Source organism: Tachyglossus aculeatus, chromosome 10, assembly GCF_015852505.1.
Source record: "Tachyglossus aculeatus isolate mTacAcu1 chromosome 10, mTacAcu1.pri, whole genome shotgun sequence".
Lineage (NCBI taxonomy): Eukaryota > Metazoa > Chordata > Mammalia > Monotremata > Tachyglossidae > Tachyglossus > Tachyglossus aculeatus.
The window spans coordinates 26,213,079-26,237,732 of record NC_052075.1 but is presented as its reverse complement, the minus strand read 5'-3'; the positions used below and the strand labels follow the sequence as shown (position 1 = coordinate 26,237,732).

Genomic DNA, 24,654 nt, shown 5'->3' with positions numbered 1-24,654 from the left:
GGCAGGCAGTTTGGTTTGCTAGGCCGAGGTAGGGCGAGGGGGCCGGGAAAGCGCACAATGAATCTAGGCTGGAAATGCCAGATATTTCATTCAGCGCCCGGGGTTTGCTTGTTTAATTGATGTTTGATTTTTCTCCCCAGTGTACCCTGGGCCCCCTCCCTTTCAGGGTGACTAGGAGGCAAATCAATATCGCTTGAGTAAAGTGCTTTGAGATTCTCGTAAGAAGCACTGTGACGAAAACAAGGTAGAGTTGTAATAAATAATTGAAATGTCATTCTGTCAAACTTCATTGAGGATCCATTTCAGCTAAGACATTTTTCTGGGCTCTGGGAGGAGTTACAGAAGAAGGAAAAGACACTGCCTTAGCGTCAAGAAATGTTTCATTTTTTGCTGCTAATGGTGGCTAGGATTGGATCACCCCAAAGATCATCTGGGCATATGTTTAGCCCATTTATTTTCAGAAGGGAGGAGAGAAACTAGAAAGAACATAGCGTACATGCTCAGTACAAGTACTCTGCACACATTAAGTGCTCAATAAATACCACTGATTGATTGATCTGCACATGTGACTCTAACCACACCCCACCAGTGATGTCAAAACAGTGTCACCAATCACCAGGTGCCTTACATTGGGAGCTCCTCCCAGGGGCATAGCACTGGGGAATGTGCCCAGCTTTCTCAATAATGGCACTACTTGGTAATAATAATAATAATAATAATGATAATAATAATGGCATTCATTAAGCGCTTACTATGTGCAAAGCACTGTTCTAAGCGCTGGGAAGGTTACAAGGTGATCAGGTTGTCCCACGTGGGGCTCACAGTCTTAATCCCCGTTTTACAGATGAGGTAACTGAGGCACAAAGAAGTTAAGTGACTTGCCCAAAGTCACACAACTGACAGTTGGCAGAGCCAGGATTTGAACCCATGACCTCTGACTCCAAAGGTCGTGCTATTTCCACTGAACCACAGTGTACTTTCCAAGTGCTTAGTACAGTGCCCTGCACACAGTAAGCACTCAGTAAGTACGATTGAATGAACTACAACTTCGATAGTGATGCAAAGGTCCTAAATTTTATGAGGAAGAAGAAATACATTTGAATTACTTTCATTCTCAAATGTATTTTAAAATGCCTACCATTTGAAAATCGGTGAAATATAGACTGCATCTCCAGACTACCTCTGAACTAGCCCTCTTTTACATAGAAAAACTGTGCCATGTATAATCAATCGACAGTATTTACTGAGCTTCTATTGTGGACAGAGCTAAGCGTTGAGTAGAATATAACAATATCAAAGTCACCATTCCAATCCTCAGGAGGTCTTCATTCCAACAGGCAAGATTTACAGGCACATGTCACTCACATAATGCCATGGCTATTGAGAGAATTGGTATGGTTGAGGGCAGGGATTGTCTCTATTTGTTGTTGATTTGTACTTTCCAAGCACTTAGTACAGTGCTCTGCACGGAGTAAGTGCTCAATAAATGATTGAATGAATGAATAGCTAGATAAGTAAAGGCTGGTTAATACAAATCAATCATATCAATCCATGGTATTTATTGAGCGCTTACTATGTGCCAGCCTCCTCTCTGATCTCCCATCCTCCTGTCTCTCCTCACTTCAATCTATACTTCACGCTGCTGCCTGGATCATCTTTGTGCAGAAACGCTCTGGGCATGTTACTCCCCTCCTCAAAAATCTCCAGTGGCTACCAGTCAACCAATGCATCAGGCAAAAACTCACTCTTGCCTTCAAGGCTCTCCATCACTTTGCCCCCTCCTACCTCACCTCCCTTCTTTCCTTCTACAGCCCAGCCTGCACCCTCCGCTCCTCTGTCGCTAACCTCCTCACTGTGCCTTGTTCTTGCCTGTCCCGCTGTCGACCCCCGGCCCACGTCCTCCCCTTGGCCTGGAATGCCCTCCCTCCGCACATCCGCCAAGCTAGCTCTCTTCCTCCCTTCAAAGCCCTACTGAGAGCTCACTTCCTCCAGTAGGCCTTCCCAGACTGAGCCCCCTCCTTCCTCTCCCCCTCATCTCCCTCCCCATCCCCCCCCGCCCTACCTCCTTCCCCTCCCCACAGCACCTGCATATATGTTTGTACGTATTTATTACTCTATTTTACTTGTACATATTTACTATTCTATTTATTTTATTTTGTTAATATATTTTGTTTTGTTGTCTGTCTCCCCCTTCTAGACTGTGAGCCCGTTGTTGGGTAGAAACCGTCTCTATATGTTGCCAACTTGTACTTACCAAGTGCTTAGTACAGTGCTCTGCACATAGTAAACACTCAATAATTACGATTGAATGAATGAATGAATGAACACTGTACTTAGTGCTTGGGAGAGTGCAGTTTAGAAGGGGAGGTATAATAGGTATAAGTAGAGAAGCAGCATGTTTCACTGGAAAGAGCCCAGGCTTGGGAGTCAGAGGTCATGGGTTCTAATCCCAGCTCTGCAACTTGTCAGCTGTGTGACCTTGGGCTAGTCACTTCACTTCTCTGTATCTGTTATCTCACCTGTAAAATGGGGATGAAGACTGAGCCCTGTGAGGGACAACCTGATTACATAGCAAGCACATAGCAAGCACCTAACAAATACCAACATTATTATTATTGTTATTACTGAAGCGTATTACTGATAAATGCTAGTGGTCCATGTTCATTCCGTGCCAGGCACTGAAGTGCAGGATTTAGCCTGTAATATGAGGCTCTTTAGATAGTTCCCTGACTGGGTCCTGATACTCACTTTCCCTTCACATCCGACAGACTGTCAGTCTCCCCACCTCCAAAGCCTTATTAAAATCATCTCCTCCAAGAGGCCTTCCTGACTAAACCCTCATTTCCCCTACTCCCTTTCCTTTCCGTATCACCCTTGCTCTTGGATTTACACTTTCATTCATTCAATCATATTTATTGAGCGCTTACTGCGTGCAGAGCACTGTACTAAGCTCTTGGGAAGTACAACTTAGCAACATATAGAGACGGTCCCTACCCAACAACGGGCTCACAGTCTAGAAGGGAGAGACAGACAACAAAACAAAACATGTGGACCCTCAGCCCCGCAGCACTAATGTAGATATCCATAATTTCTTTTAATGTCTATTTTTCACTCTAGGCTGTAAGCTCCATTTTTTAATTTAGTTAAGTTCTTCCTATGTGTCAGGCACTGTACTAGCACTGTGGGCAGTTCTCGTGGGCAGGGAATATGTCTACCAACTCTGTTATATTGTACTCTTCCAAGCATTGGAGAAGTAGCATGGCTCAGTGGAAAGAGCACAGGCTTTGGAATCAGAGTTCACGGGTTCAAATCCCAGCTCTGCCAATTGTCAGCTGTGTGACTTTGGGCAAGTCACTTTACTTCTCTGTGCCTCAGTTATCTCATCTGTAAAATGGGGATTAAGACTGTGAGCCCCCCATGGGACAACCTGATCACCTTGTAACCTTCCCAGCGCTTAGAACAGTGCTTTGCATACAGTAAGCGCTTAATAAATGCCATTATTATTATTATTTTGTACAGTGCTCTTTACATAGTAAGCGTTCAATAAATATGATTAAGTGAAATGAATAAATAGGGTCGATTGTTTGATTGCAGAACAGTCTACAGGACTCACCCTAGCTCTGCTACTCCGGACAAATCTAAACCTACATGATTTCACAGGACGATTTTCAGCCTTGATAACTAACTGCCAAGTTAAAATGGATGAATATGCATATGTGTGGATGCTGTATGCTGGTTTTTACAATGGCAAGTGAAGCTTTTATTTCAAGCCTGGTACTATTACAAGGTTTTGCCATTGTTAGAAGGTAATGGAATAGTCTAGGGTGCAATTGTATTTCTATTTGGCAACACATTGTGTGCATTAAGAGAAATTGTCAACATCATTGTCTCTGAAGGCCTTTAAAATATGCAAATAACACCTGGGCAATTTGGAAGGCTATTCTGTGAAAAAAAAAAAAGCCTGGGCAAGCAAAGAAAGGACATCTATTCAACTCCTGAAAGCCTATTGTGAGTTGATAATTTACTCTAAGAAAGGAACAAGGCAGCAAGGAGTTTTGTTCTTTGCTAGATTTTTCTCTTTAGAACACCTTGTTCTGATTCAGATGGTGCTCAGGGAATGGGCCATAGCTACAGAGAACTGGGATATGTTATTAATAATAATCATTTGGGCATGTTAGTTGTCCAGTTCCTCTTGCTAATTAGAAGCCCATAAGTATTCAAGCAGGTTTAATAAATGGGCTCAAAGATATGAAGAATTAGGACAGTGAGGATGACAACATAATCTTTGTTGTTTTCTAGGATACGGGTTGAAATTAGAGGAGAAAATACACCATCCAAACTCCTAGGGGTGAAGGAAGTGTGAAGAGGGGTGGGGGTATGTGTCATCTGAGAGCTTGGAGCTAGTGGTGTCTGAACAACTAAGAATTGGGGCATCGATTCAGTGGTCAGTCCAGTTAGCCCCCACACACAAGAAAGGGGAGAGGAAGCCAGGAGAATAATCACTTCGGTACTGAGGGAAGTGTAATGAGTGCCTTACATGGCAATATTGGAGGTACGCTACTCAGAAGGAAGAATTGGGGAGGAAATAGGGGGTGCAAGTAGTTGGAGAAGGAGATCCATGACCATCCTGAGGCCAGCTGTGTGCCTGGGAGAGCAGGACAGAGGGAAGGCTCAGGGCTGTGGATGGACATTGGACCCAGGGAGGGATCAGAGATGATCTGGGGTGAGGAAGGGTTAGGATCCCCTGGAGGTTTGAGGTCCAGACTTAGAATACCAGAGGAATGAGTCTCCTGCCCCTTAGCAGAAGATAGGACACTAAAGAGGCCCTGGCAACCTAAGCACTTGGAGACTCTAACCTGGGATGACCCAAGAGAAGAGGGGGAAGGACAAGAGGAACATGAGCACTGGATGCCAACAGGGAAGTACTGAGGGTCCTGGGAAAAATGTATTAGATCTAGGAAAGGGGATTTGAACTGGAATTACTTTTAATATTGCAGAATTAAGTATACTATTAAACATTACTGAGATTCCCGATCCTGGCATCTGCCTGTGATAGGGCTGGAGGAGAAGCTCTGGGTACGAGGGAGACATACATTTTATCCTTGCCTCCCTTGGGCTTAGGCGCCGGGACAGAAAGGTGAACCCCGGGCCAATTCTACCATGAAGTGCCAATTGTCAGCTGTGACTTTGGGCAAATCACTTAACTTCTCTGTGCCTCAGTTCCCTCATCTGTAAAATGGAGATTAAAACTGTGAGCCCCCCGTGGGACAACCTGATCACCTTGTAACCTCCCCAGTGCTTAGAACAGTGCTTTGCACATAGTAAGCATGTAGGAAGTGCTTAATAAATGCCATTATTATTATTACTATGAAGCCAACATCGAGTCCTGCTCCGCACCTTCCTGTCTATCGTCACACCTCCCCTCCCCCCCACCAGGTGCCAAGTACCAGGTAGAGTAAGAGGATCTGGATTCTAATCTCAACCCCACCCCTTGTCTACTGTGTGACTTTGGGCAAGTCATTCCACTTCTCTATGCCTCAGTTACCTCATCTGTATAATGAGGATCAAGAGTTTGAATCCTATGTGGGACAGGGACTGTGTCCAACCTGATTACATCATGTCTATCCCAGCAATTAGTATGATGCCTGGAACATAGTAAGCAGTTAACAAATACCATTAAAAACAGAAAAAACTTTAGACAGCGCCACCCTCATCCCTGTCCCACAAGCCTGTAACCTTTGCATTATCCTTGACTCATCTTTTTCATTCAACCCACATAGTCGATCTGTCACCAAATCCTCTCATTTCTACCTTCACAACATCACTAAAATCCTCCCTTTTCTCTCCATCTGAGCTACTTCTACTCTGATCCAAGCACTTTCCATATTCTGACTTGACTATTACATCAGTCTCCTGGCTAACTTCCCTGCCTCCGTCTTTCCCCACTCCAGTCAATAATTCAATCTGTTGTCTAGACCTTTTTTTGTGAAAAAACTTTCAGTCCATCTCTCCCCATTCCTCCAGAACCTCCAGTGGTTGCCCGTCCACTTCCATATCAAACAGAAACATTTTACATTGGCTTTAAGGGACTCAGTCACCTCCCCCTCACTTACTTTACCTCACTGATTTCCTTCTACATCCCAGCCCAAACACTTCACCCCTCTAATGCCAAACTACTCACTGTACCTTGATTCCATCTGTCTCACCACTGAACCCTGGTCCACATTCATTCAATCGTATTTATTGAGTGCTTACTATGTGCAGAGCACTGTACTAAGTGCTTGGGAAGGACAAGTTGGCAACATATATAGATGGTCCCTACCCAACAACGGGCTCACAGTCTAGAAGGGGGAGACAGACAACAAAACAGAACATGGAGACAGGTGTCAAAGTAGTCAGAACAAATAGAAGTACAAAAGCTTTATGCACATCTTCCTTGTGGCCTGAAACACCTTTTCCCTTTATATTGACAGATCACAACTCTCCCCACTTTCAAAGCCTTATTGAATTCACATCTCCTCAGAAACCCTTTGACTAAACTCTCATTTCCTCTACTCCCTCTCCCTTCCACATTACCTATGCACTTAGATCTGTATCCTTTATGCACTTGAAATTCCCCCCACCCTCAGCCCCGCAGCACAGTATGTACATATTCATAATTGAATTTAATGGCTGTCTCCTCCTCTAGACCTTAAGTTCCTTGTGGCTAGAGAACATGTCTACCGATTCTGTTGTGTTGAACTCTCCAAAGCATTTAGCACAATGCCCTACACAGAGTAAATTGGATTTTTTTGGCCAGGAACACTGGAATCCAGTAGTCTGAGCTATGTGTGGTTCATGTACCAGATCAGGGATAGGCAGTTCTTGCTGGATCAAGTTTCAAATTTCATTTGTACTAATATACTGTATTGTTCTTGTAATAATAATAAAAATAATAATTGTGGTATTTGTTAAGTGCTTACTCTGTGCCAGGCACTGTACTAAGTGCTGGGGGCTTCTTTAAATGCTGTCGAGTCATTTCTACTCATAGCGACTCCAGGGACATATTTTCAGAACGTCCCATCTTCTGTCACAAAGTCATTTTGGTATGTTTATCCATAGAGTGTTCTTGGTAAAGATACAGAAGTGGTTTACCATTGCCTTCTTTCAAAAACTTGACTCTTTGCCATTTTCTTTGATCAACATTTCAATCACTTGATCATTTGCCTTTGACTCCCATGCTGCTACTGCACAGCACAGGTGAATCGATCTTGTCTGCCACTTGAGCTTAGAACTTTCCGTTATGAGTAGCCCTATATGGCATAGCTCTAAGCTTCAACAGTGTAAGCAAACTCTCCTATCACGATAAAGCATCAGCTCATAGCACCAGTGTAGATACAAAATAATAGGGTCGAACACAGTCCCTGTCCTTCGTGGGGCTCACAGTCTTAATCCCCATTTTACAGATGAGGTAATTGAGGCCCAGAGAAGTGAAGTCACTTACCCAAGGTCACACAGCAGACAAGTGGCAGAGCTGGGATTAGAACCCAGGTCCTCTGACTCCCAAGTCTGTATCCTTCATTCAATTTGATTGTGTTTACTGAGGCCTTACTGTGTGCAGAGCACTGTAGTAAGCACTTGGGAGAGTACATTATAACAATAAACAGACACATTCCCTTGCCCTCAGTGAGCTGCTGTGTCACTCTCTCTCTCTCTCTCTCTCTCTCTCTCTCCATATATATAATATATTTATATATATATATGTGTGTGTGCATATATATATATAGGGAGAGAGAGAGAGAGACAGAGAGAGAGAGAGAGAGAGAGAGAGAGAGAGAGAGAGAGAGTCTATGGTATATGTGCCACATGGGAAACAATATTTTGTTTATATATTTTGTTTTGTCTATATTGACGTTGTACAGTTATTTAGAGCATGATGGTGTTGGTATTCATTTAGCATTTACTATGCATCAAGCACTGTTCTAAGCTCTGGGGTAGATACAAGCTAATCAGGTCAGGCATAGTCCCTTTCCCACATGGAGCTTAGTACAGTGCTCTGCACAATAAGCGCTCAATAAATACGATTGAATGAATGGAGCTCACAATCTTAATCCCCATTTTACAGGTGAGGTAAAACTGATGTCTATCTACTTGTTTTGTTTTGTTTTCTGCCTGCCCCTTCTAAACCGTGAGCCTGTTGTTGGGTAGGGATTGTCTCTATCTGCAGCGGAATTGTACTTTCCAAGTGCTTAGTACAGTGCTCTGCACACAGTAAGTGCTCAATAAATATGATTGAATGAATGAATGAAGGTAAATGAGGCACAGAGAGGTTACGTGACTTGCCATGGTCACACAGCAGACAAGTGGTGGAGCTTGCATTAGAACCCATGTCCTTCTGATTTCCAGGCCCATGCTATGGTGTTTTGGTTGAGACCTTTATCAAAGGAAATGGTCCTTATCTGCTTACAAATGAAGATGTGCATGTGGAACTGGAAAATTCAGAGATTCCCTACTGACAGTGAAGGGAGAGGGGTTGGTGTGGCATTTGCATTACTCCAGACCTGAGCAGACAGTCCTAAGGTGGCAGGACTGGCTAACTGAACCTCAAATGCTCCCTCTGTCTTTCAGGGATTCTACACTTGCAGTCCCAAGATGATGACAGCAATGTTCTGGGACAATCTTGGGATCCTCTAGCATAAAGACAAAAGGGAGTCCCTACCCCAGGGGCAAATCAACATATGCACTAGGACCCCTGAGACCAGAACCTGGGTGTTGGTTTAAAAAACCTCTTGTTACCCAGAGAGTCTGGGAAAACTCATTCCTAGGGGAACAGAATAGATCCCCTTAGATGTAGAATCATTTTGACAATGACGGCTCTGAACTCCAAGAGGACATACAATAGCACTTTGCTAATTTCTCTTAAGTCTTGAATGTATTTGGCATTCATCCCTGAAATCATGACTGAATGATTTACGTTCTCTTTTCTTTCTGAGTGTACCAGTTCTCATTTTAATCCCATGCAGAATCCCTAATAAGAAGGTGTTTGGAGTCCTTTTCTCATTTGGTCACAGTGTCACATCATTTAATAAAAGTAGCGACTTTGCTCAGGAGAGACCACACACGACTAGAGGTAATGGTGGTGTTTGGGAGCAGGATGAAGCCAGGAGGGCCATTTTGATATGAAGTTTGTTCAATACTGACAAATTCCTTCTGCCTCCAGATTAACATCTGTCAGTTTGAACCAGCAAAGAGGTCACTGGAGTCCCAGGTGATTTCAGTCTATTTCTGTGACTGTGCTTGAAAGGGAGAAATCTGGTGGTCACAGGAAGAATCTAGGAAATAAATGGGCACTCTAGGAGATAGGGAATTAGCAGCATGAGAAAATGAGGCCTTGAGAGCCCAGGGTTGTTGAAATGACTGGCACGTGATAAACCAAACCTGCTTTCTGAGTTCAAAATCAGCTTCCTCGTTCAGATGTTTCTGTCTATTGCTACCCCAGAGACCACAAACCTAAGTGGATTGCAAACTGGAGTATTACCCTTGGCTCTCATAAACTGGACTTTCTGAGGAAGGGCTTGGAGAGAAAGGGCAGAAAAATGGTGGTGAATGGTGTTGGGCAGGAGGGAAGGTCTTGGTTGCTTTCTCTGGCCCAGAGGATGTGTGTGAAAGGCTGAATCACTTTCTTCCTGAGCCAGCTCCATCACTCAGAGTTCCAGGTTATGCTGTACAGCTTCTTCCAGAGGATAGACTAATCACTGAGGTAAAGAAGGGGTGGGAACTTACTCCTCTGCCTATCTTCTGCTATGAAATTTATGTAAGTTGAAGGCCCCACTGGCTTCTCCATTTGTTAACCTGCCTTCTGGCCCTAATTCAATTCCCAGTATTCCTCATGCTGGCTTGTAGCCGGAGAGTCTGAATCTGTACTGTGGCTGACCCCAAAATGCCAGGCATGTAAATGATGTTTATATTTTGTTGGTATACTCAACAACTTGCAGGCCGTACACAAGCTACACGGCTCATTCACTGCATGCTTCCCTGAAATTTGGCCTCAGTATCTCTGAATAGATACTAGGAAAGTAGGGAACTTGTCTTGTCCTTCTCCCATATGTTTAGAACAGTGCTCTGCACACAGTGCTTACTCAGTGAATACTTTTGATGATGAAGATGATGAAATAATACTGATTATACAAATAATTCTCCGTCTAGGACTCCAGAATAGGAATCTATGTGATTATCTTCAATAAATCCTCAGCTTTTGAATTTTTCCAAACCGTTTCCAAATCCAGTTGAAATTTCCACTATTCCCTGGAGGAGGGTAGCAGAGAAACCCCCAAACAGCAGCTCATTCCAATCCAAACGCCTTCATTCCCATTCTCTCCTGGGTGGTCCCAACACATGTGTGCAGCTCCAGGCTTCGAGCTTGTGTTTTCCTACAAATCTGACCTTTTGTTCCTTTGTCCATTTACACATTGTCTCCCCTAGATGGTTAGGCTCGTTCAAATCCCCCCTGGCTAGCATGATCTAGTGATCACAGGCTTAGAAGTCAGAGGACTTGAGTTCTAATTCTGCCTCCACCAATTGCCTGCTGGGTGACCTCAAAGCAAGTCACTTCACTTCTCTAAGCTTTAATTTCCTCATCCATAAAGTTTTCTCTCCTACTTAGAATGGATGTGGGATAGGGACCGTGTCCTGCCTGATTATCTTGTATCAACCTTGCATTTAGTACAGTGTTTGGCACATTGTAAGCGATTAGCTAATACCATGACTATTATTATTCTGTTGGTTGTTGGGCTGTCACTCAGTTCCCACAGTCAATCATTGGTGGCCATCATCAGAGTCTGATCCTCCTGGTGGGGCACGCTGGGACCTGACATCTTGTTTCTTTTGCCACCATGCAGCCAGGGTCCAGGGCTTGAGTACTGGGAAGAGGCAAATAGCTGGACTCCAGACTCCAGAGGGCAGGGAAGCAGAGCCGAGGTGCTCACAGTCAGGGCGGTGAGATCTGGGGAGTGGAAGAGGGAGGAAGCACCCAGGGAGGGTTGGACTGAGCTCTTCCCACTTGCTCAAACTGGTGGGGTGGGGAAGAAGGGGGTGAAGGGAAGCAGGAACCAGGACTTCACTCTCTAATGAGAGAGGGTAAGCAATGTCAACCCCATGGAAGCAGCAGCCTGAGACTTCCATGTAATTTCTGTGCCTAACCTTGCTCCCAACCACATTCCAGACCCAGGAGTGCCCACCCCCACCTTCACCATGGCCTCTGCTTGCCTGCATCCAGATCCTTAAAGAATTTACTACATCATAGTGTTGAGGGTCATTGTACTTACTAAGGGTATTTTCATTTTATTTTCATTTTTGATTGTCGGAAGATTTCTGCCAACTCTAAGGAGTTCTGCCCTCTGCCCTCCCACTGCCATTGCTGATGGTGCTCATCTGCACCATAGAAAAGCTGAAACTTCCTGCTCTTCCCACTTTCCTTGGTCATCACGGCTACACTTCCAGGTGACATCCTGGGATCTGCTTGGAAGTGCAAACAACACAGCTCAGGAAAGTGATCGCAACTACCCTCAACATTGGGCAGGGGGTCACCCAGGGAGAAACTATCTGCCTGAGGGAAATAGATTACCTTACATTTATTTGTTTTATCCTTTTCCAACATAGGAAATGACCTATTTCACAGAGAACAATTATCTGGCTCCTTCCTCTGTTCGGCCACCAAGTCTCTGAAATTTTCAGAAAATGTTGTGTGTTCACTACAGTCTAAGTGCACTGCCTACCACTGAAGGCGCTTACCACACAGGAGCGATAGCAACTCCTGAGAAACACATCTAGCCATTTTGCCCAAGCAAAGACTCTTGGCAATTTTACCAACAGACAGCCTGGGTTTTACCATGAAAAAATATTGGAATCCATGGAAATCCCCCAGCACCAACGTTGACGGCCCTGCATCCTCTGACACTTTGATTTAAACTGCTTTTTCCCATGCCTGGATGAGACTATTTGGGTCACCGCCCAACATCAATTTGAAAACCTTCTGCAGAATCCACCTGTTTCTTATCAGCCTTAATGAAATCTGCATCATTAGGCAACTAACGATAGGGAGATTTGCTACTAATCACTTTTGTCCTACCTTACCATGGAAGGACTGGAAAACAGACGGATCTTGTGCAGATGGATTTTGCTGGGGATGGGTGTGATAATGCCCCTTTCTTGATTTCTCCTGATTGACTGCCACTTGCAGCGGGTGCCAGTGTTTCTGGCCTGCTCTCCTCTCTTGATGTCAGCTGCCTGAACTCTGAGGACTGTTCTTTGGGCCCTAGGGTGGTGGCAGGATGAGACATGGGAGCTGTTATTCAAGGGGAGGGCGCTTTTCTGTCAATCAGAAAAACGTCCCAATGTCAGGGTTTCTGGGGTGATCTCTGAGGAAGTCCCAGCAAGACACAGCCCCAATAATGTTGAGATTCCTCCGGTTCCACACGATGCCATGGAGAAGACTTTGCTGAACCTCTGTTACTGCAGAATGGAAATAGCCTCCATGTGCTCCTTCCATCTCAAACAAATACTTGCATCAAGCAGAGACTGATACCCTGAGCAGCATTAGTCTGTGCTAACACTTGCTCTTTGCAATGCCTCTATGACAGTTGCGCAGAAGAAACATCAAGTAGGAGGACAGTGGTGACTGGCATGCTGCTGACATTCTCCTGAAGCCCTGATCCCTGGACATAATAATAATGATGGTATTTGTTAAGTTCTGGGGAGGTTACAAAGTGATTAGGTTGTCCCATGGGGGATCACAGTTTTAATCCCCATTTTATAGATGAGGTAACTGAGGCACAGAGAAGTTAAGTGACTTGCCCAAAGTCACACAGCTGACAGTTGGCGGAGCAGGGATTTGAACCCATGACCTCTGACTCCAAACCCGTGCTCTTTCCACTGAGCCACGCTGCTTCTCCAAGGACATACCCTCAAACAAGGTGCAAGTGTGGAGATAGTCTTTATGTACAGGGCAGAACTGGGCTTTGTAGCTTTATCTTTCCTGGGAAATCCCTGGTAATAACACTTGGAGCTCAGAGTTATGTTTGTCTCTGATGGTTTCAAATAATTGAAAAGGGATTTACCATTGGAAACTGATTTTCCAAAAATATCACTGGTCTCCTCTAGTGTCAGAGGAGACACAGTGATACAGAGCCCCTGAAGTTTCAATCTGTTGGAGCACTCCCTTAGAATATGTGACAAAAGTAAGCAGCAAAAAAGAAATATGCATGATGAGTTTTATAATGGAAAAAACAAAGGGCATTCTTTACAAATGCAATTTCACATTCTCTTGTTTTCAAAATTCTGCAGCTCTGAGAGGCCCAGGGAATTACAGAATGAATGACAATTCCTTCATTTTCCAGTGAGAGTCTCCCCTGAAATACCTGAAACATTAAGAAGGGAAATACAGGTGCAATGAAAGGGGAACCTAAGGAATTGACATGTTTTGTTTTCTTTCGATCTTTCTGCTGCGGATAATTTGGATTTTGTAATGTTGGTTTCTATTTTGCTAGGAATTTAGGGTGAAAGGTATGTGTCTCCGTCCATTCGGTTATGGATAGTTGTTTAATACATTGCTTACATACTAACTTATTTAGATGAATTTGTCATTTTGCTCCTGAAGGAATCAAGGTACTTCAGAGTGAACTTAAACTTTGTAAACTGTGTTGGTCTGTTAGGATGAGACAGAATTAATATCAAACAATCCTTGAAGAATCCTTAAAGAATCCTTAAAGAAACAATCTTTAAAGAAGACCTGCCACTGTTTAGCCAACATCTCTCATCCTAAGAAAATGTCGCAAAAATAAGCAAATCTAAATGAAAGCCCAGAGTCAGTTTCAATCCTCAAAGCTTAATGCATTTTTTGGCATTTCTGCTCCTTGACTCAAGGATGGAACACTTTAAATTATTTTCCAGTGGATGGAATCAGCAGAAATAGATGATATAAGATCCTGTAGGACAGAAAAGTAAAAGGAAAAATTGGAGCTCTGGATCGGCTGTGAACAATGATATTAATATTCACATAACCTATTGGCTTTCCGGCAGGACGCCTGAATATCATCTTCCTTACAGGCAAAATACAGGTTCCCATCCCTCTCTCTACCTCCTCAGTTTTAAAAGGGATGCCGCAGCAGACAACACGTGCTATTAAAGATCTCTGAGCCCCTTAAAGAAAAGCATCATATAAATGCAAGGAGCCTTATTACATTGTGTGTGGGCGCTTAATTGACCTTTTAATAGTCACTTCCTCCGTGTGGATCAGATTTCCCCAGAGCAGCCTAAATGAGAAAAGGTCTTAATTGACTGTGCAGAGATAGATTTCAAAGATCCATAGAAGCTGATGATCCCAGGGCCGGTATTTGGGATCTTCGACTTTAGGAAAACTGTGCTAGCTTCAAACCTACCTGGCCAAGAGAGGTCAGCACTATATAGCTTGCTTAGACGAAAGTCATACCATCCCAAATTATATGAGAAGCACATTTATTTTGAAATCGCTTTATTCCAGTCTACACATGCCAACAGAAGAAGAGGCTTGTTAAAGAAGAAAACATTCGATAAACAAAAGAAACCCCACCTTCAAGCCTGTAATTCCCTGATTTCAGGGTCACCCTCTGCTCAAAAGACACAATTACTGGTGGCAAGCCATCTTTTTTAAAGGGCCATGGCACCCACTTGTGAGAAGAGGCAACACTTATTTATGCCTCCAGTGGGGAACTCTCTTCCTATCCCTGATCCCGACCAGAGTTACCTTCCAACAGTAAGCAAGGTAAGCAAGAGCCTCAGGGGTCCACCCTACAGGAGCAGTGGCACAGTCCCACACAAAGGTTGTAGCAACAGAGGCCCTTGGAGAGATGGCAGCAACACATCCCCCCGCACAGACAAGGGCAACCCTGCCCCCTCGCAAAAATGGAAGTGTGTGCCAGCTGTGTGACTTTGGGCAAGTCACTTAACTTCTCTGTGCTTCAGTTACCTCATCTGTAAAATGGGGATTAAGACTGTGAGCCCCATGTAGGACAGACAACTTGATCACCTTGTATCCCCCCACAGTGCTTTGCACATAGTAAGTGCTTAACAATATTATCATTATTATTATTATTATTAATAGGTACATGCCCTTGTGCCTCTCCTGATACGGTGACAGTAGGCTTGTGAGTCATGCTGGACAAAAGTGATCTGTAAACGGGGTGGAAGCTGAGCTCTCAGAGCCAAGCAGTCTGGAGCACAGGTCAGGGGCATCTGTTGCAGGGATGGTATAGCTGTCTAGCCAGAGGGGTAGTGGTGGTTTTGAGAAGCAGCGTGGCTCAGTGGAAAGAGCCCGGGCTTTGGAGTCAGAGGTCAGGGGTTCAAATCCTGGCTCCACCAATTGTCAGCTATGTGACTTTGGGCAAGTCACAACTTCTCTGGGCCTCAGTTACCTCATCTGTAAAATGGGGATTAAGACTGTGAGCCCGCCGTGGGACAACCTGATCACCTTGTAACCTCCCCAACACTTAGAACAGTGCTTTGCACAGAGTAAGCGCTTAATAAATGCCATCATCATCATTATTATTATTTTTAGGGGCAGGGTGGCTGTGCAGGTGGCTATGCTGAGAGGCGGCATAGCCTAGTGGATAGAGCACAGACTTGAGATTCAGAGGGACTCAGGTTCTAATCCCAGCTCTGCCACTTGTTCGCCGTGTGACCTTGGGCAAGTCACTTTACTTCTCCATGCCTCAGTTACCTTATCTATTAAATTAAGGATTAAGACTGTGAGCCCATGTGAGACAGGGATGGTATCTAACTTGATTATCTTGTATCTACCCCAGCGCTTAGTACAGTGCCTGGCACATAGGGAGGACATAGCATATACCATTTAAAAAACAAGCGGCAGCAATGCAGGGGCAGGGAATTGCTGCTCCGATGCACTCAAGAAAAATGTTGCTTATGACATCACTACGTGATGCTTTATGTCTGCAGTTTAACCGAATTACGTCCTACAGAACAGGAGGGGTCAGCACATTTTTGCCACCTTGTCTTGTCTTATGCTGTCGAGTCATCTTCGACCTGTAGCGACTCCATGGACACATCTCTCCCAGAGCGCCCCACCTCCATCTGCCATCGTTCTGGCATCCATAGCATTTTCTGGGTAAAATTAAGGAAGTGTTTTGCCATTGCTTCCTTCCACGCAGTAAACTTGAGTCTCCACCCTCGACTCTCTCCCATGCTGCTTCTGCCCATCACAGGTGAGTTTTGACTTGTAGCAGATTGCCTTCCACTCGCTAGCCACTGCCCAAGCTAGGAATGGAATGAGTATACCTCTGCTTGACCCTCCCTCCCGTAGCCCAGACTGGTAGAGTACTGGAAACTCACCAGGTGCAGTCCTGAGAGGGGTTTTCCCACCTTAGAAGGCCCTAATCCCAGAACCCCTTTTTCTTCCCACCACTTTTCTGCCGAGTGTCAGTCAAAAGAAGGCGAGGGTACCGACAACACCAAAGGCCCAAATGACCTTTCTCCAGACCAGAGAAGCAGTATGGCTTAGTGGAAAGGGCAAGAGCCTGGGAATCGGAGGACCTTAGCTCTAATCCCAGCTCTGCCACTTACCTGCTGTGTGACCAGAGCACATCACTTGGATTACCATGAGGATGCCCTATCTGCACTAGCCATGTGAAGGGTAGAACTGGGGCAGTTACCCAAATAATTCAACAACTTTTCATTTTCCTAAAATACCCAAAATATCTGACTTGCGGTCTCACTTCTCCATTTAATTTTGGTAGGCTTAACCTGGACTCCAAGTGTGTAAAGCTGGGGTCATCTTCTGGGGAAACCAGAACTCTAGACCCACTGCAAGCTGAGGTTGAATAATTTTCCCATCCCACAGCCTGCTTGGCCTTCTCAAAGGAGGGAAGGTAGGGGGACAGAGAAAATCAATTCCATCAATCAAAGCACTTCAAGGTCTTCAGAAGGAAGGTGCTAAATAAATACAAGGTGTTATTGTTATTACAATGGATTATGGTGGCTGTTTATCCTTTTATGAACATTACATAATTGTTTCCAACGGTATAAAACACCCAGCACGAGAATCATGAAACTTTAATGGGGTTTGATTTCTAAAAGGCCGCCAACTAAAAATAGCCACTGGAACTGTAGTTTAATGTTGATTATGCATTAAATTCTGCCACGCGTCAAAAAGATAATACGTTTGTATGAATTCCATTTCTATTTCTCATTATCTGCATCCTACATCATTAACTTTTAATGAATCCTGCTTCTATTTGCTGATCTGATGGTGGGAAGCTTCATTTTTTTTTCCTCACCCAACTCAGACCACTGCTAAAGAGTGAAAGAGTCATTTATCACAGCCCATATTACTGTAAACCGTGCAGCAACCAGGCGTGATAGGCAAGAAAGTTTGAACTTTGAAGCAGACAGACCAGTCTGGCAGGCAACAACTTTGAAGAGGGTCAGCAATCTTTGTGCAAAGGCTTTGTGGGGCTCAGGGATACTGAGCGGCAGGCAGAAAAACAGACAGGTTCTACATGGGACATACCCCTGACCTTTTATGTGTAAACAATGCAGAGGGGTGTCAATCACATCTATTTACCAGCCATCCTCAGTGGCATGGATAATATTCCTGTAAGAAAAGTGTCATCTTAAAAATAAGAAAGGCAGTTATTTTCCCTCCATCACTTGCCCTGCTCCTCCCACTCCCTCCCTCCAACACACATACACCATGTGTACACACACACACACACCTCCCCTTTTCCCCCACCGTGACTGGAACCATCATCACCAGCTTTAGAATAAGTTTGAATTGGAATGTCAAATGCTGTCGGTCTGCTTTTCCTGGATTGCCTGCCGATGCAGGGACATGGTAGTTTGGAACAAGGAGAGTTTGGTGGCAGTCTGGTTGTCCATACAGTGAGGAGACTGACTGAAGTTGCGTGATGAAGGTAACAGACGCGCTTATCAAGTATACATCATAGCAGTGCTCGCCGCCTGGTTGCAATAACCAACATTTCTTTTTCTACATTTTCAATAAAATGTGGTGCACAGGGATACAATTGCCTGTCTTCCTGAGAAACTGTAGAATGCTCAACCTTATCTTTTTCATAACTAGCATCTCTCACTGAGTGGGGTATCAAAGCACGAAATCACCCGAATCTGCTTTGTTGCAGTCAGTTATAACAACTCAGACCCCTGCTTCTGGGAGATGAGAAATCTATTTGTTATGCATTTTTAATTTTTTATGTCAGGTTAGATTTTGATGCAACACTGACTGTCAATACATTGGCTGCTCATTCATTCTCTTACATTATTAAAGGTCTATGTGTCTGTGGTTTCCAGCGTATTCTCTGTACGCACTTGTCGATGCAGCTAAAATGCAAAGTTTCTGGTTTGACTGGGGATTGATTTAGGTTGAAAAGTCTTTGGGAGTGGTCTGAATTTAAATCAGTTTTTCCTTTCCTTAATCTCACTCTGTGCACCCAGAATGATTTTCTGCAAAGGCGAGTAGGGGAAATTTTCAGCACAGCAGCACGAAAGAGCAGAAAGAGCTCGGGCCTAGAAGTCAGCATGAGAAGCAGCGATGCTCAGTGGTAAGTGCACGGGATTGGGAGGCAGAGGACATGGGTTCTAATCTCAGCTCTGCCACTTGCCTGTTGTGTGACCTTGGCCAAGCCACTTGACTTCTCTGTGCCTCAGTTACCTCATCTGTAAAATGGGAATTAAGACTGTGAGCCGCACGTGGGACAACCTGATTACCTTGTATCCCACCAGTGCTTAGAACAGTGCTTGGCACATAGTAAGTGCTTAACAAATACCATTATTATTATTATGTAAGATGTGAACTGCATACAACCTGATTTCCTTGTATTTATCCCAGCACTTAGAACAGTGCCTGCCACAAAGTAAGCACTTAACAAATACCATTTTTAAAAAGGCATGCAAAGGAGATGTCAAAAGGAGGGCAAGGGAATCATGATACTGTGGAATCACCAAGAAAGACACTCTCTGACCATCCAGACACTCTGAAGATAAGCAGGGTTCAAGATAACAGCAAACACTAGTTATCAATTCCTGCCTCGAAAGATCTAAAAGGAAACTGGGGATGTTACCACAATGTAATAGCAGGTACATTTTAAGAATTGCTTTTATTTCCTTGAAATTACCTATCTGTTACCAGCATAGGAATGGCATAGCTAGGCCTTTATCCCTTCAAAGCCCTACTGAGAGCTCACCTCCTCCAGGAGGCCTTCCCAGACTGAGCCCTCTCCTTCCTCTCCCCCTCCTCCCCCTCCCCATCCCCCCCGCCTTACCTCCTTCCCCTCCCCACAGCACCTGTACATATGTATATATGTTTGTATGCATTTATTACTCTATTTATTAATTTATTTTACTTGTACATATTCTATTTATTTTATTTTGTTAATATGTTTTGTTTTGTTGTCTGTCTCCCCCTTCTAGACTGTGAGCCCGCTGTTGGGTAGGGACCATCTCTATATGTTGCCAGCTTGTACTTCCCAAGTGCTTAGTACAGTGCTCTGCACACAGTAAGCGCTCAATAAATACGATTGAATGAATGAATGAATGAATTTATCGTGAGGAAATGGGGCTCAACAGCACTTGCTTAGAGAGGTTACAGACTCCAGGAGAACCTAGCCAGCCAATTATCCGAAACAGAAAGGGACACTCACCGGCAGGGCTGAGGGCTAAGTTGGGGGCTGAACTGATAATTTAGGAAGTGATTTTATCTGTTAAAAAGTCATAACTCTGTCAATCTGCAAATAGGCCCTGGCATATGCCACCAGAGATAATATACAAGTTTGGAAGATTGTGAAGGTTTATAGAGGTTTAGAGCCAGGGTGCCAGCAAAAGAGATACTTCATCCTCTTATGTCATTCCACTGACAGTCTAAAAATATGAAAATGAGACTTGCAGCCCTATCAGGGGCCCTGGACATCTAGTGAGTTCTGCTATTTGCTTCCTGGTTCCTTTATTTTTCTTCTGTCCACTAAAAGAGAAAGGGAAAAGGCAAAATCACTAATGCTGGCTAAACAAAACCTAACAGGCCAGGTTGAGGGATGGGCTCCAGAAATGCTAGCACTTTTCAAAGGGGTCCGCTTTTCATCTCAGTGATCTCTCAATGAGAACATTCTACAGTATTTTTCTAGTTTCTCCATTTTCATGACAGCTTGGGGTACTTTGTCTTACAAAATATGACTGAAGCTTAATCCTTCAAGATGATCCCATTAAGTGGCGTTTTATAATATCACTCAACCGAGTCTATGAAAACTTTATATTATGAAGTTGTCAGATTTTCCAAGCAGCGATGTGGCTCCAGGGAAGAAGGAAGTGGAACTTTAAGCTAAAAACCAACAATCCAGACTGTCCCAGGAACCTGGGAGAGGAAAGCCTCTTCACTCTGCTTTCATAGCACTCCTACAGCCAGCACAGATAAGACAATAAAGTAATCATTCATATTTATTGAGTGATTATTGTATATAGAGAACTGTACTAAGAGCTTGTGAGAGAGTTAATAGATTCCCTGTCCACAGTGAGCTTACAGTTTAGAGGGAGAGGCAGACATTAATATAAATGAATTAGGGATATAATAATAATAATGATGATGGCATTTATTAAGCGCTTACTATGTGCAAAGCACTGTTCTAAGCACTGGGGAGGTTACCAGGTAGTCAGGTTGTCCCCACATGGGGCTCACAGTCTTAATCCCCATTTTACAGATGAGGGAACTGAGGCCCAGAGAAGTGAAGTGACTTGCCAAGAGTCACACAGCTGAATGTTGGTGGAGCCGGGATTTGAACCCATGACCTCTGACTCTTGTAAGTGCCATGCCTCTGATGAGGGGTGAATAAAGGGTGGAAATCCAAGTGCCAGGGAGACACAGATTAGAGTGGGAGGAGAAGAAATGAGGCCTTAGTTATGGAAGGACTCTTGGAAGCGTTGTACTTTTAATAAGGCTTTGACAGTGAGGAGACTGACTGTCTGTCAGATATAAAGAGGGAGGGAAATCCAGGCCAGAGGAAGGATATGGCCAAGGGCTCAGCAGCAAGATAGATGAGACCAGAGAAAATTGAGTAGGCTGGAATTAGGGAAGTGATGTTTGTGGGCTGGGTTGTAGTAGGGAATTATGGACGTTAGGTAGGAGAGGCTAAGATGACGGAGCGGTTTAAAGAAAATGGTGAGGAGTTTCAGTTTGGTGTGGAGGTGGATGGACAGCCCCTGCTGGTTCTTGAGGAGTTGGGAAACATGTATTGAATAGTTTTGTAGAAAAATGATTCGGGAAGCGGAGTGAAATATGGACTGAAGTCGAGAGAGACAGGAGGTGGGAAGGTCAGCAGGGAGGCTGATGCAGTAATCAAGGTGGGCTAGAATTACACCCTTCAATTAATGTGGTAGAAGTTTGAATGGGAAGGAAAGGGAAGTTTAGCAGTGTCCTGAAGGTTGAGGGGACAGGGTTTGGTGACAGATTGAATATGTGGAGTCAGCGAAACAGATGAGTAACGGATAATGTTTGTGAGACGAGGAGGATGGTGGTGCTGTCTACAGTGATGGGAGAGTCAGGGGGAGAAAAGAGTTTGGGTGGGAATATGAGTTCTTTTTTGGACATGATAAGCTTGAGATCGTTCTAGTAGAGAAGTCCTGAAGGTAGGAGAAAAAATGAGGCTGCAGAGATGGAGAGATATCAGAACTTGAGATGCAGATTTGGGAATCATCCACATAGAGATGGCTGTTGAAGCTATGGGAATGAATGAGTTCTCCAAGGGAGTGAGTGTGGATGGAGTATAGAAGGGGATCCAGAAATGAGCCTTGAGGGGCTCCCAGAGTTAGGGTTGGGAACCAGCCAGTGGCTCAGTGGAAAGAGCCTGGGCTTTGGAGTCAGAGGTCATGGGTTCAAATCCCAGCTTCACCAATTGTCAGCTGTGTGACTTTGGGCAAGCCACTTCACTTCTCTGTGCCTCAGTTCCCTCATCTGTAAAATGGGGATTACGACTGTGAGCCCCATGTGGGACAACCTGATCACCTGATCACCCCAGCGCTTAGAACAGTGCTTTGCACATAGTAAGCACTTAACAAATACCATTAAAAGAAAAAAAAAGAACCCGAGGAGGAGCCAATGAAAGAGCCTGAGAAGGTGTTTCCAGAGAGACAGGAGGAGAACCAGGAGAGTACAATGTCAGGAAAGCCAACATTGGATAATGTTTTCAGGAGAAACATTAGACTGTAGACTAGACTGTAAACTCATTATGGTCAGGGAATATGTCTGCTAATTCTGTTATATTCAACTCTTCTAAGCACTTAGTACGGAGCTCTGTGCATAATAAATGCTCAATAAATGCCATTGACTGATTGGAAGGGGGTGGTCCACAGTGTCAAGGCCAAATAGAGAGATCAAGGAGGACTAGGGTGGAGTAGAGGCCATTGGATTTGGCAAGAAGGAGATCTGTGCCCATCTTCCTCCTACTATTCCTCTCCAAACTCCATAAGTGAGTTGTCTACACCCACTGATTCCACGTCCTCTCCTCCAATTCTCTCCTTGACCCCCTCCAATCTGGTTTCCACCCCCTTCAATCCATTGAAACTATCCTCTCACAGGTCACCAATGATCTTCTTCTTGCCAAATCCAATGACCTGTTTTCCATCCTAATCCTCCTTGACCTTCAGCTGCCTTTGATACTGCAGACCACCCCTTTCTGGAAACACTATCCAACCTTGGCTTCACTGAGACTGTCTTCTCCTGGTTCTCATCTTCTCTCTCTGGCCTTTCCTTCTCAGTCTTTTTGGTGGGCTCCTCCTCTGACTCCTACCCCTGTGGGAATCCTTCAAGGCTCACTTCTGGGTTCCCTTCAATCAATCAATCAATCATATTTATTGAGTGCTTACTGTGTGCAGAGCTCTGTAAAAAGTGCTTGGGAGAGTACAATGAACAATATAGCAGACACATTCCCTGCCCACAGCGAGTTTACAGTCTAGAGAGGGAGACAGGCATTGCTTTAAATAAATAAATTACGTGTATGTACATAAGTGCTGTGAGGCTGAGGGAGGAGTGAACAAAGAGAGCAAATCAGGGCTCTATTCTCCATCTACTCCCTCTCCATTGGAGGACTCATTTGCTCCCATGGCTTCAACTACCAGTTGTTTGTGGATAATTCCCAAATCTACATCTCCTGCACTGAACTCTCTCCATCTCTGCAGTCTCGTATTTCCTCCTGCCTTCAAGACAACTCCATTTAGATGTCCCGATGACACCTTAAACTTAACATGTCCTAAACCAAACACCTTATCTTCCACCCAAACCTTGTCCTCCCTATGACTTTCCCATCACTGTAGACAGCACCACCATTCTCCCTGTCTCACCAGCTCATAACCCTGGGATTATCCTTTTTGTTTATGGCATTTATTGAGCACATACTGTGTGTCAAGCACTAATCTAAGCACTGGGGCAGACACAAGTTATCAGGTTGGACACAGTCCCTGCCCACATGAGGCTCACAGTCTAAGTAGGAGGGAGAACAAGTATTTAAACCCAAATTTACTGTTGAGGAAATCAAGGCATGGAAAAGTGAAGTGACATGGCCAAGGGTACACAGCAGACAAGTGGTGGAGCTGGGATTAGAACCCAGGTCCTTCTGAATCCCAGGTCCATGTTCTATTCACTAAGCCATGCTGCTTCTCTCTGTGACTCCACTTTGTCCCAAAGACCTGGCCTTCAAGGCTGACCTCCCGGCCTCCTGTCTCTCCCCACTACAGTCCAAACTTCACTCTGTTCCATGGGTCATTTATAATAAAAACGTTCAGTCCATGCCTTCCCACTCCTTGAGAACCTCCAATGGCTGCCCAGTGACTTTGCATCAAACAGAAACTCCTTAATAATAATAAAAAGAATAATAATAATGGTATTTGTTAAGCACTTGCTAAGTGTCAAGCACTGTTCTAAAGTGCTGGAGTAGATACAGGCTACTCAGGTTGGACACAGTCCTTGTACCTCTTGGGGATCACAGTCTTAATCCCCATTTTACAGATGATGCAACTGAGGCACAGAGAAGTTAAGTGACTTTTCCAAGGTAACACAGCAGGCAAGTAGCGGAGCCAGGATTAGAACATAGGTCCTTCCGACTCCTAGGTCTCATGTTCTGTCCACTGGGCCACGTTGGTTTTAATGCACTCAATCAGCTCACACCCTCCTACTTTATCTCGCTTCTCTCTTAAAATGCAGCCTGCGCATTCTGCTCCTCTAGCTCCAGCTTACTTGCTTTGCCCTGATCTCATCTATCTCACTGCCAACCCCTTTCCCACTTCCTCCCCCTAACCTGGAACTCCCTCCCACCTCCATACATGCCAGACCACCCCTCTCTCTACCTTCAAAACATTATTAAGGTCACATATCCTCCAAGAGACCTTCCCAATTAAGCCCAATTTCCCAAGTTCACTCTCCCTTCTGCATCACCTGGGCTCTTGGATCTGGGACCTTTGGAAATTTGATATTTGTCCCACCCTCAACCCCACAGCACTTCTATACACATCTTTAAATTATATATTATAAATTATTTATTTATTCATATTAATATATGTCTACCCCTCTAGGTTGTAAGCGTATTCTGGGCAGGGGACGTGTCTGCTAATTCTTTTGTGTTATACTTTCCCATA

General features: G+C 44.4%; 1 non-coding gene across 1 annotated transcript; it reads right to left on the bottom strand.

Annotated features, from left to right (window-relative positions):
* Window positions 1-16,242: 16,242 nt before the first annotated feature.
* LOC119933764 lies at window positions 16,243-16,380 on the bottom strand. Its single transcript, XR_005452637.1, has one exon. It is a non-coding gene; the product is annotated as a small nucleolar RNA SNORA7 (small nucleolar RNA).
* Window positions 16,381-24,654: the final 8,274 nt, after the last annotated feature.